Here is a 13012-nt window from a genome sequence, read left to right on the forward strand (position 1 = left end):
GAAAATCAAGGTCCCTTGTCCAAAAAATGAGAATTTCAAGGTGACAGCAGAGCATTAAACCGAATGCAGTCGCCCAGGTCACATGCCCATGAAGCTGGCTGGAGGGAATGAAGGCCAGCTGGAGCACAGTGAGGAGAGAAAAGGCTAGCTGAGGCTGAAGAGGTATGAGAGGTACACAGGCACCAGCTCAAGGTACAGGGCCTCCAGGGACCAACCTCACAGACCAACCTACTATTGTCTCCTTCATAGTTCCACAAATAGTTACTAAAGAGCTATTGTGTAAGCCAGGCTGTTATGCAAGCACTCTTCTGTGTGCTAAGAGGAAGACAAAGAAGATAGTCTTTGCTTTTAAGCAGCTTACAAATAATTGCATTATTTAGGGTAGAATGTGATAAGTTCCACAAGAGAGTATAAGCACCAATTTGTGGGAGATTCAAGGCATGAAGATTACTCATTTGAGGTACAGTGTGTAAACACACAGACAGCAGGACTTCAAACGGACTGAAATTAGCATTCTTCTGCCTTTAGAGCAATGATTTGGCCATATCACTGTAGAAACAGCAAACCACCGAGCACTGCCTTATATACCAGGCACTGGACGCTGTATGCTTTACATGTATTAATTTATTTTAGCCTCACACCTATGAGGTAGGTGCTATTAATTTTCCTCACTTTACAGAGGAGGAAACAGAGAGCCAGAAAGGGTAAATAACTTGCCCAAGGTCACAGAGCTAGCAAGGTGGGGATTCATTCCAATCCAGGCAGTCCAGATGCAAAGTCCTTGCTTTGAACTACTATATGATACTACCATTTTTACAAACATTGTTTTATTTTGCTTTTGACAGTCTCTATGTTATTCTTGTGCCTTTTTTATTTCTTCTCCCTGATCTTCTGTTGTTACTTTAACCTTTTTATGTACTTGATTAGCTATATATACTGCCTCAAATTGGCTAAGAGATACAGGACAAGAAAAATAATTTTCCTAAAGATTTTTCCATCGTCATCCTCTAGAGCCAGAGTTGGCAGAAACAGCAACGTGAGATACATTTGGGTATGGATTTCTGAAGATGACACAGACAATGCTACTTTCCTCTGCTACTGATGACAGTCCCAATGCATCTTTGTACTGATGGCCAACTACAGCTGAGGTAGTTATGGACAATTACTACTGACTCCTTGAGAACTCTGAATGCTGAATTAGTGGAACTCTGGGAACCCACACATTGGCTCCCAGTGCCCCCATGACCCAATGCTGGATCTGTTCCTTACAGAATTGGGAAAGTGCATGTATGTGCTCATTCATTCAACAAATATCTACTGTGTACAAGGCACTATGCCGATGCCACGTGGGATACAAAGATAGCTATGACACAATCCTTTCATCAAGAAACTTACAATACACTACAGACTTTGATTTATGCCATCATTGAAATATGAGCCTCATACTGTTATGGCTTAGAGGAGAATATTTTCACAAATCTACAAGGAAATTTAGGACAGACTTTAAAATGGAGCTAGCATGTAAACAAGCATTGTCCTGGAGGGAGCTGTTGCTATGGACCATTTGCAAGTGTCAGGATTTTTCTTTTCATCTTCTTCGTCTTCTTCTTCTTCTTTTTTTTTTTTTTTTTGGTAGAGATCAGTAACCTCCAAGGATTGGAGATAAGCATGGCCATACGTCTCCTCCCCACTACCTTTCTACCAGGCAGGAAGCATCGTTTGTTAGGTGAGAGTCGACAAGCCCAGCGTATTTGGCTGCAGGTGCCATCCTGCAGGTTTCAGACTGCTAGCTTACCAGAATCTTACATGCAATCCATGTAAGGCTAGAATGCCTATATAGCATTTCTAGCCAATCCAATTAAAAATTATTTGACATCCTTTATGCTAATTAGAAAACCCTTTAGTGTAGAGTTAAATATAAGTAGGTTGAATTTATAGCAGTTATCTCCTGATTAGGGTCTTTCCAATGCTAACCAACTACCCCTGGACTGTGTATTCCCATATCAGGGTGCTTCAAATATGAATCAAGTCCAAGGTGTAGACTAAAACTAACACATATTATATCACACTGTGTAGGTTTTAGTATTTTAATGTAAATTACAGAGAGTATAACAGTAGGGTGGGACTGTAAGAGCTACAGAGAGGGGCAAGATAAGGAGGGAACAGCTCATTATGGCTTATTTCTTTCCCCATTCCACAAAGGAAGCTGAAGTGCTGTAAGCAAAGGCATGGATCTAAAAACATGGGCCTACAAACTGTGCTACACAGCTATGTTTGTCTGGGTGAGGAGCTAGGTGCCTGGTGTATGGCACCTGCAGAGCAGGCTGGAAAGAATACCCTGGAGCCAGATCACTAGAAGATCTAGGTTGCTGCCAAACTGATGAAAGTGTGAACCTATTTTGGTAGTTGCTAGTTCAGTGACCATATTTTCTGAAATAAAAAGCAGGCACATGGGCTTAACAGATGTTTGTACCCATTCTGGATATGAGAAGCAATCTGGAATATGAAAGAACATAAAATACTAAAATTTTAAATTGTTTCAGTAGCTTATAGGACTTAGAAGGTAGAATATTTGACATTAGAACTATCTTTTTAAAAAAGTCTTGTCCCTGGACTTCCCTGGTGGTGCAGTGGTTAAGAATCCACCTGCCAATGCAGGGGACACAGGTTCCTGCCCTGGTCCAGGAAGATCCCACATACCGCGGAGCAACTAAGCCCACGAGCCACAACTACTGAGCCCGCGTGCCAAGAGCCCGTGCTCTGCAACAAGAGAAGCCACCACAATGAGAAGCCCGCACACCGCAACGAAGAGTAGCCCCCGCTCGCTGCAACTAGAGAAAGCTCACGCGCAGCAATGAAGACCCAACGCAGCCATAAATAAATAAATAGATAGATAGATAGTATTTAAAAAAAAATAGTCTTGTCCCGGTTATGATAAGAAGTCACTGAGGTTTTTAAAATAGGGCAACAGAAAGATCCTAACTGTGCTGGTAAGAATGTTCATTGGAAATGGTATACATGCTAAACTAGAAAGGGGGATAAAGAAAAGGAGGAAGGTGGCAACTGAAAGAATATTTATAAAGTTATGAAAATAGTTCAGGAGAAAATGCCTTTGTTAAGAAGGTGACAATACAGGAATTCCCTGGCTATCCAGTGGTTAGGACTCCACACTTTCACTGCTGAGGGCCCATGTTTGGTCCCTGGTTGGGGAACTAAAATCCCACAAGCCATGTGGCGAGGCCGAAAAAAAAAATTTTTTTTTAAATAATAAAATTTAAAAGAATAAAAGAAAGCGACAGTAGAAATGGAAAGGAAGGACCATTGAAACCAATAAAAGAGAGGTCTTCTAAAGCAAGTCTTCCCTGGTCATTTTGGTTAGGCCAGGTTATCCTTCCCCTCCTAAAACTTCTTTAGAATTAGTCTATTCCACTTTTAATAATCACATATGGCTGTAATGAGTTTTTCCTGGGTTTGAACCTTCTTAACCCAATTAGGATGCCTTATGGCAAAAAAAAAGAACCCTGCCTTATTTAAAATCGGTATCTACTGCTTTAATCGAACACAAAGCCGAATACTCAGTAGATGCCTAATGCAGATTTGTTCAGTTAAGTATATTCTTAATGTCTCAAGGTTCAAAGGGATTTTGTGAAGTAGTTTAAATATTGGAATAAAAAAGACAGATAAAGACTATGCCCATGTATTTTCCTTGAGTATGGGTATTACAGGAGATATGTGATGACAGAGAGTTGATAAGTGGAAAGACATAGAAATCCACTTAACATAGGATATTTTTGTTACCTAAATGAGAAGATTGTGATAACCAATTAAAAATGGCAGTTTTCCTTGATATGTTTGACAGAGCCAATAATTACCTCTGCTCTGTGGGGCAATTTCTAAAGTAGTGCATAACAATGAGACTATTTGAGGAGACTTTTTATGCTATGCAATTGGATGCTGTTTCCTAAATTGAAATTCATTTCTTTAATCTTGGGGGGAAAGACATAAGTAAAAACATCACGCACACTAAATGCTTAAAACACGAAGGACAGATATATAGACATATACCTGACAATCAAAAAGAGTATGTCTAAGACAATTCTCACTTTGAAAAAAAGGTAATATCAAACTAACTTTCTAAAAGTTAATTTAATCATTTTTGAGGGGAAGTAGATCAAATAAAAATATATTTGCAATTAGGCTTGGCTGCACAGGTAGAGAAAAGGCTGTAAGATTAGTTTTTTGTGTATGCCTGTTTAAGGTCCATCTACTGCTGTTTACACATGAATGATTGTTCTCCAAATCTTGGGATAGAGTGGCATTTATATTCCCATTTCCATGGAAACTGTGAGGAGGCCAGAAAAATAAGGTATGGGGAAATGTGTATGTCAACCCTCACTTCCCTTCCACCCATCCAGCCCTCCTCATTTCCATGGGAACAGAAATTGAAAGACCTCCAGCAGCTGAAAGTGAAAGCTCACTCATAGATTGCAGCTGTTTGAATGTCAGCTGAGAGCTGACAAATGAGAGTTTATAGCAGCTGTTAAAATTTTTAAATGATGTTTTCCCTAATAAATTCCCCACTGTAATAATTTACAAGGGGGAAACTGACTATATAACTAGCATGAGGAAGAACACTCAAAGGGATCTCTTGAGGCTTAGTCTGTTGTTGTCTTTCATAATTCCAATATCATGTATCATTTTAAAACAAATGACTGCGATAGGACAGGCAGTGAAATGAAGAGTGTGCTCAAGTCACTCTGATGTCACAAACTTCCTCCAAATGGTGGACGTGGAAAAGTGTGGAGGAACTAACTAAATGGAGGGAGGAGAGAGAAAAGGAGAGAGAGGGGGAGGAGGGACCTAATTTAACTTTTAAAATCGATTTAATTATATCTTATTACAAGAAACTACGTGAAGATTGTCAGCTACACCTAGAGTTGGAACACTGAGTCCAATGATGTTGGTGAGAGATCTTGACTTAAGCATTTGTAAAGAATTCTATAAACATACAGTATTGTATTCAGATTTCCCTGGTTGGAGTTCAAATCGGGAGGTATACCCATATATATACGTATATATATATATATACGTGTATATATATATATATACACACATATATATATATACGTATATATATATATATATTTTTTTTTTTTTTCCCTACTGTAATTGAAAAGGACAGGCCAGAACTTGCTAAAGATTACCCGTTTCCCCTCTACATCCAAGGGCTAAAGGATACACATGTAAAGTGACTTATAGATAGAAATCTGTTTTAAGCTTTTAGCTCAAGGGGAAATATCCTCTTCAACATGATCCTTTTAAACATATGCAAAGGTTGAGAAAGAAAAAGAATTCTTTTTGTTTTATATGTCGGTGACTCAATTTTATCTCTGAGGTGCTTTTTCACTCTTTATGGAGAGGTTGTTACTCCAAATTATTCCCTGTAACTTGGCTTCTACTCACACATGCCTCAGGCAAATACAAAACATGAACATTATCTAATACAATTCAACAGAAAGGTGTCAAGAGCATTGGCCAACAAGATAAGTAGGAATATTATGATAAACCTTTTGGGGCCTAAATGGGCTTTTTATTCTTACCACAATCTCCAACGTGATATTTCCAAAACAAGAATATAAGAACAAACTATAGAGGAGCTCCAAGTTAGGATATCCAGTTTTCACTGTTGATTCAAGTAAAGTCTAATTTCGTTTACGTCAAAAAGTACACTTTGAGAACCTATTCATCATCTAGCTCCAGGTGCTAGTAATACTAACATTTATGAGTAAGACAGAGTTTCTAACTGCCAGGTACCTTTTTATTTAATGAAATATTACTATTTTAAAGTTAATCTTATAAAAAAAATATATGGAGCTCTCCTTCCCCGGCTTTCACTACTACAGACCTTGGTACACATGAGGGTTGTCCTGAGACTTTGTAAATCATTTATAATGTAACATATAACTTACGCTATAAAATGCAGGTTAGTAGTTGAAGAAATGAAAATGAAGGTGAATCTATAAATATGGGACCAAAGTTATTGATAAATTCTGGCACTATCCAAATCTCCATAAATGTTTTTTCTTTCTCTTTTCATAAGCAAATTTTTACTGGCTAACATAATAGTTAAGATAGTTTTATAAAGCACTTTGCTGCTTATATAAAGTATACAGTGATATAGGTTCATAGCATAGATAGAAATTACTATGAAACTTGATAAGTTAAAGCATGCTTTAGCTTATTCCAAATTGTTTTTTTCTTGCTTAAAACCATAACTTCCTTGGCCTTCATGTTCTCCTCAATTCTACCATCAGCACTAGTAGCTGGCTTTCTCTTTGGAGATGTTTTCCACTCAGAAACAAAGTTAAGTTGAAATCTAGATGCTGAAAAGAAGCCTGGGCTCATCAAGACTTGCTCCTCACCAGCTTCACAGGGCATATATTGACAATCAGGACTTTTGCAAAATTACAAAATATTAGTGTCATGGCTCTTAGGGGAAAACTCACAAAAATGCTGAAATCACAAATCATAAATTCATGAATTTAAAAATCTGTATCATAAATCTTGGAATACTAAGTTTTTCAAATTTCCTTTTTCAAAGCTAATGATTTTCTGTGAAACATTTTCAAAAGATTACTCATAAATGCAAATATGTAAGGACCAGACCAAATTAAGCCAAAGTTCATATTAAGTGATTTACTTCATCTCCTAGACTCTAAACTTGAGTGGGTATGTATTTACGTATCTACTGTTTCCAGTCCAGAAAAAGTCAAAGGTATTACACACCTAGATATTCTCAAAACTATTATTCACATGAACACAGAACAGAGAACCCAGAAACATTTACAAAATTTTTGTGAAAAACAGTAATAAGGGCCTTCTTTGAGAATAAAGAAAATGAAAAAAATCAGAAATATCACTTTTTAAGAAGGGAGTCAGTTTTAATTTAAGGGAACCTTTAATACAAATTGAAAGTATTTTTAATTCAGGTACTGTGTCATAATTATCCCTTTTTGCTGACAGAAAAGCTAGAGGATACAGAATATATCTGGCCCAGGAATCTAAACAAAGAACAGATTCCCTGATAATCCAGTTAAGGTGAAGGTCACAACATTGAACCAACTATGCTTTGTTCTCTAGTATAAACACAGGTATTTTTGGCTTATATTTTCATGCCATTCAGGAAAAAAAGATGTTTTCATAATGATTATACCAATTTACATTGCCACCAACGGTGCACAAGGATTGCAAAGAATATTTTAATGGCTGCAGAAAACATAGCTTGTATGGGAAAGTAATAGTTCATTAATTGTATATCTTTATATGTGACCTTAGAATTAAAAAAAAAACAACTGTACAACTTCCATTGCTTTGATATTGCTGTTACCATTTCTGATCCCTGCTTTAACTGTTTCTGTTAGGCTTTAATAAAAAGGTTTCTAAACCAAAAAGACGAAGCAAAGCTTAATTCTTCTACAACTTTATAATTTTCCCTAGAGGACTGGGCTTTCCACAGACTGTGAGTTGATCTGGATAGATACTCCAGTCTGACCCAGACGCAAGGCCATAAATGCTGGGATGGCTCCAAAACCCTAAAAATGGTCCCTAGGCACACCCGACAACCAGGGAATCTTCATTATGCAAGAGATAACCTCAATAAAGACTGGAATGCTAAGTAGAAAATCTATCTTCCCCAGGACAGTGGGTCTCAAACACTAGTGTGCATCAGAATCTCCTGGAGGGCTTCTTAAAACACACATTACGGGGCCCGATTCCCAGAGCCTCTGATTCATCGAGTCTGAGGTAAGGTCTGAAACTGTGCATTTCTAAGAAGTTGCCAGGTGATGCTGATGCTCCTGGTCTAGAGAACACACTTAAAGAACCTCTGCCCTAGTTTCCTCTCATTAGGGTCAATTCTTGAGTACTTGTCAGTCATCCAATTTCCTTTTGTAACCAACCCATGAAAACAGAGTGCAGGGTGGCCTCAAGCAGAGAGACTGGGCCCAAGGAAAGTGAGGAGGGTAACCATGCAAGGAGATGGCCTCATGGGGGATATTAGAGCCCAAGAACAGTGAGGAGGGCATTTACACAGAGAGGCAGCCTGGCATGGATGTGCTGCAGTTCAAGTGGAAGACGTCCATGAGAGGGGTGCAATCTGACATGGGGAGTTAGGGCCCCAGCAGAGTGAGGAGGGCAGCCACACAAGGTGGAGGTGAGGGACAGCAGAAATAACAGACTTATGCATACAAGGGGACTGATGGAACAAGTTAAGGATCCAGATTTCTCAGTGTCAGAGAAAGTAGTTATAATAATGGAAAGAACACCTACGTTCATAGCAGTACTATTCACAATAGCCAAGACATGGAAGCAACCTGAATGTCTATCAACACATGAATGGATAAAGAAGATGTGGTACATATACGCAATGGAATACTACTCCACCATTAAAAAGAACAAAATAATGCCATTTGCAGCAACATGGATACAACTAGAGATTATCATACTAAGTGAAGTAAGTCAGAAAAAGAAAGACAAATATCACATGGTATCACTTATATGTGGAATCTAAAATATGACACAAATGAAACTACAAAACAGAAACAGACTCATGGACACAGAGAAAAGACTGGTGGTGGCCAAGGGGGAGGGGGTTGGGGGAAGGATGGAGTGGGAGGTTGGGGTTAGCAGATGTAAGCTATTATATATAGACTGGATAAACAACAAGGTCCTACTGTATAGAACAGGGAACTATAGTCAATATCCTATGATAATCCATAATGGAAAAGAATATAAAAAAAAAAAAATATATATATATATATATATATATATATATACGGATAACTGAATCACTTTGCTTTGCTATACAGCAGAAATTAACACAACATTGTAAATCAACTATACTTCAATAAAAAACGTTAATAAAAAATTAAGGGAAAGAGAAAAAAACTAGGATGAACCCTGTAGTGTTGGATTGGAAGTGGAGGTAATGGTGCAAAGTCAGAGTTTTCACGTGTGTGTGTATGCGTGTGTATGTGTGTATTCCCTAGCTCTGTCTGCTGAGGGGGCCTAGAAGCAATGATACCTCCCTGGTGAGCATAGCTTCTGCACAGATCTTGGTTTCTAAATACCATTCTCTACTAAAAAGAACGAGGGCTACTTAAATAAATACCTGGTTTCAAGGCTAGAGCCAGGAAAGCACAAAAAGAGCCTGGAATATCTTGTTGTTCCAAAAGCAAGTTATGCTCAGAGAATAATGGGAACATGTCAAATGACACAGACACCATCTTGGGGGAGCGCCTAATGGCCAAAAAGGGGATAATTTGAGCTTTAAAATGAATAATGATAGGAACAAAATAGAATATTGAATAGGAAATCACAAGTCCACAGAGATACAAATGGAATAAATTTAAAGTTTGATTAGGAATGGGATAGTGACACAATTTCAAAGCCCTCACCACAAAAATCTTATTAGTTACGTAGGGGAATAGAGTGACTTTACATGGAGAACCTGGCAGGAGCCACCATTAGTCAAACGATCAAAATGAGCATCACGAGTAATGGGACAAATCAAAACTGTGCTCCCTCTGATAGAACGGACACAATGAGGAAAACACAGCATCATCTCTACGCTAGTCTCGTCAAAGTGTATACCCTAAATCTAATCATGAGGGACCATCATAACCATCAGACAAACTCAAATTGAGAGACATTCTACTAAATAACTTAGTTTGTAATCTTCAAATGTATCAAGGTTATGAATGTCAAAGAAAGACTGAGCAGCTGTTCCAGACTGAAGTTGTCTAAAGACAGAGGTTGAACACAGTGTCTTGCTCAGAGTTCATCTTTAAAAAGTTCTTTTAAATACATGAATAATTTGAAATATTAAAGAAGAGTACTGACTTTCCAGAGTGGTTCTGACATAATCCTACATGAAGAAAGGAGAAGTACAAGAGGATTTCTCTAGGTCCTTTCTAGTTTACCAATTCTATCCGGTTTACTATCTACCTTCTCATCGATCATTCAGAGCACACTGAAGAGTAGAATTTGAGTGTGGATAGCTCAGAACTGCACTGGACAGGCAAATAACCGCATACCAAAGGAACATGATCAATCTAAGGAAAGCTGCTTTATAATTTCAGTCTTAATACTAAGAAGGCAAATCTCAAAACTCTACATACACCTGGACACAAAATGGGAGGCAGACAATGTCTTCCACAAAAGAGGCCAGCACATGCAGTCTTTCACATGGTATTTCTGCCACTTGATTATAGGCTCAACCAGGAAGTAATCAAAAACATTTACATGTTTTTAATTTTTTTAAATAAATTTATTTATTTTTGGCTGCATTGGGTCTTCGTTGCTGCACGCGGGCTTCCTCTAGTTGCGGAGAGCGGGGGCTACTCTTGGTTGCGGTGCGCGGGCTTCTCATTGCTGTGGCTTCTCTTGTTGTGGAGCACGGGCTCTAGGCACGCGGGCTTCAGTAGTTGCGGCACGCGGGCTCAGTAGTTGTGGTGCACGGGCTTAAGTTGCTCCGCGGCATGTAGGATCTTCCCGGACCAGGGTGCGAACCCGTGTCCCCTGCATTGGCAGGCGGATTCTTAACCACTGCACCCCCAGGGAAGTCCCTACATGGGTTTTTTAAGTTAACTATTATCCAAGCCTTCTGGTATAAAATAGGAGGCATCTTTTTGCTTCCTACCGTGCCTAGGTCTGCTGGCAAGTAGTAAATGTCCATCTAAAGTCCTATCAGTTTATTTTATAACAGCTTGAGGTGGATATAGTTACCAGTTAGTCAGAATCTTTAACACCTTTAGGCAAAAAGCAGCACAGAGCTATATATGTTACACAGATCCAAAAACTCCCTGCCTTCCTCCTTCCCTCATAAATACTCCCATTGGCTGAGACAACTAATTCTGGTTCAGTACAGCTGAGTAAAACACATGACAATAGCTGTCTTCCCTAATCTCTCTCTCTCTCCTTTTATTATTATTATTATTATTTTTTTAAATATAAGTCTTGCCAGGGCTGAAGCAAGCTTTGATTTGGCCCAAAGCACTCACTTCTATTAAGCTTGAAAAGCCTCACAAAGAAAATCCCGGAAAGAAGATCAGTGAAAAAAGCATTAACTGTTAGAAGCCATAAGAAATGACTTCCCTTATTCAAAGAATTCAAAGCTAGGCTTAGAGCTAGAGTATTAGAATATCAATCTTACCATTAGCACTAGGGATTCTGAATTTTATTCTTAAAATATAATGCAAAAGACATCCCATCAGCTTTCTCCTTTAAAACAGATAGGAAATGTTCATCATATAAGAAAGTACTGAGTTTCACTGGACACATATATTCATTCCCACCACCCAGAGCCTGGCCTGCAGGAGGTACAAGTATATTGTGAAGTACCCTGAGTGTAAATAAAATTAGGCATTAAGACCATCCACATTGCTTACTTTATCTCTCTCCTTTAAAAGAGGGGATGATGATGGTATGATTTTTTAAATGTTTCTGGTGAAAACCAAACCAGAACAACAACAAAACCTCACTAGAATTGGGGGTTTAAAAAAAAACCAAACTATTCCCCATTTGGTAAATCAAAACTGATAAATTCCTTTACTTGGACTTTGGTGGTTTCATATTCATCTGGATTTCAAAAATGCACCATTAGATTATTGTTAATTTTAGCAGGTACGATATCAATATTTGGTTATAATTTTAAAGTTCTTATCTGTAAGATATATACTTAAATACTGATGAATGAAATATGTCTGAAATTTTTACTTAATTCCTCAGCAAAAATAGTTGAGAAATGAAAAAAGAAAAGTGGGAGACTGATGGTTACTAAAGCTGGGTGATGGGTACATGGATATGTATGGTGCTCTTATCTCTACTTTTGTGTGTGTTTAATAATTTCCATAATACAAATTAATGTATATGCAAAACAAACAGACTCACAGATATGGAAAACAAACTAGTGCTTACCAGAGGGGAGAGGGGAAGAGAAAGGGGCAAGTTAGGGGTATGGGATTAAGAGATACAAACTATGTATAAAATAGATAAGTAGCAAGGATATATTGTACAGCACAGGGAATTACAGCCACTATCTTGTAATAACTTTTAGTGGCGTATAATTTGTGAAAATACTGAATCACTATGCTGTACACTTCAAACTAATATTGTAAATCAACTATACTTCAATTAAAAAAACTGAACGACAACAAAAAATTTCCATAATAAAAAGATATTTTTACTGTATCCATTATTAAAGCTCTTATGTATAATTATGGCAATGACACAATAAATTTTGGTCTGGATTTCAGTCCTTTCCATTTAAAACATTGGTTTAGAAATCTAACCCTATCCTTGAAATTCCACCCACCTAATGTCATAATTAGAGATATTTAATAGCTATAGTCAACCCCAAATATAACATAACCAATTTTCATCCACATTCAGATATACCATGGGGCAAACATTTAGTAAAAGTTAGACATAAAGGTTTATAAAGTAAGTTGGTCCTATTTCCTAGTGCCCATGTTGTAAACGACTTCATTATAAGTGGATTCCACTATATTTCAATTTCTGGATCATAGTTCTTTAAGACACATTTTTCCTTATCTCCTCCTCAACATGGAAAATGAAGAAAATAAGTACCAAGTAAATCATCACTCAACAATAACAAAATCAAGCTCATTGAATTTTGCTTTATAATCAATAGGAATTTACACACTTCCTACATTTCTAATTTCTAATCTAACCAGAACACAAAAACCTAGTCATATATATATATATTTTTTAACCAGTCTGAGGAACAGAATCTTTCTTCAATACTGACAGTAGAGAACAGAAAGAGAGCAATAAGTAAAATAAGAAAGTGGCCTCTCAGACAATTTCTTCCCAGCACCCCACCCTCAATCATTTCCAATTACTCTCTTGTTCACCAAACACAACTGTTAAAACCCCAGTAAGCAGCAGACTTCCTTAACAAGGTAGGGGTCACAGTGGAAAAATGAGGAGA

The 13012-nt window shown here is 37.7% G+C and overlaps 1 protein-coding gene across 5 annotated transcripts in view; it reads right to left on the bottom strand.

Annotated features, from left to right (window-relative positions):
- The window catches only part of RABGAP1L (RAB GTPase activating protein 1 like), a 655755-nt gene that overhangs the window by 36785 nt on the left and 605958 nt on the right, over positions 1 to 13012 (bottom strand). The gene's annotated exons all lie outside the window — the stretch shown is intronic.

Source organism: Eubalaena glacialis, chromosome 3 (genome assembly GCF_028564815.1).
Source record: "Eubalaena glacialis isolate mEubGla1 chromosome 3, mEubGla1.1.hap2.+ XY, whole genome shotgun sequence".
NCBI classification, from domain to species: Eukaryota; Metazoa; Chordata; class Mammalia; order Artiodactyla; family Balaenidae; genus Eubalaena; species Eubalaena glacialis.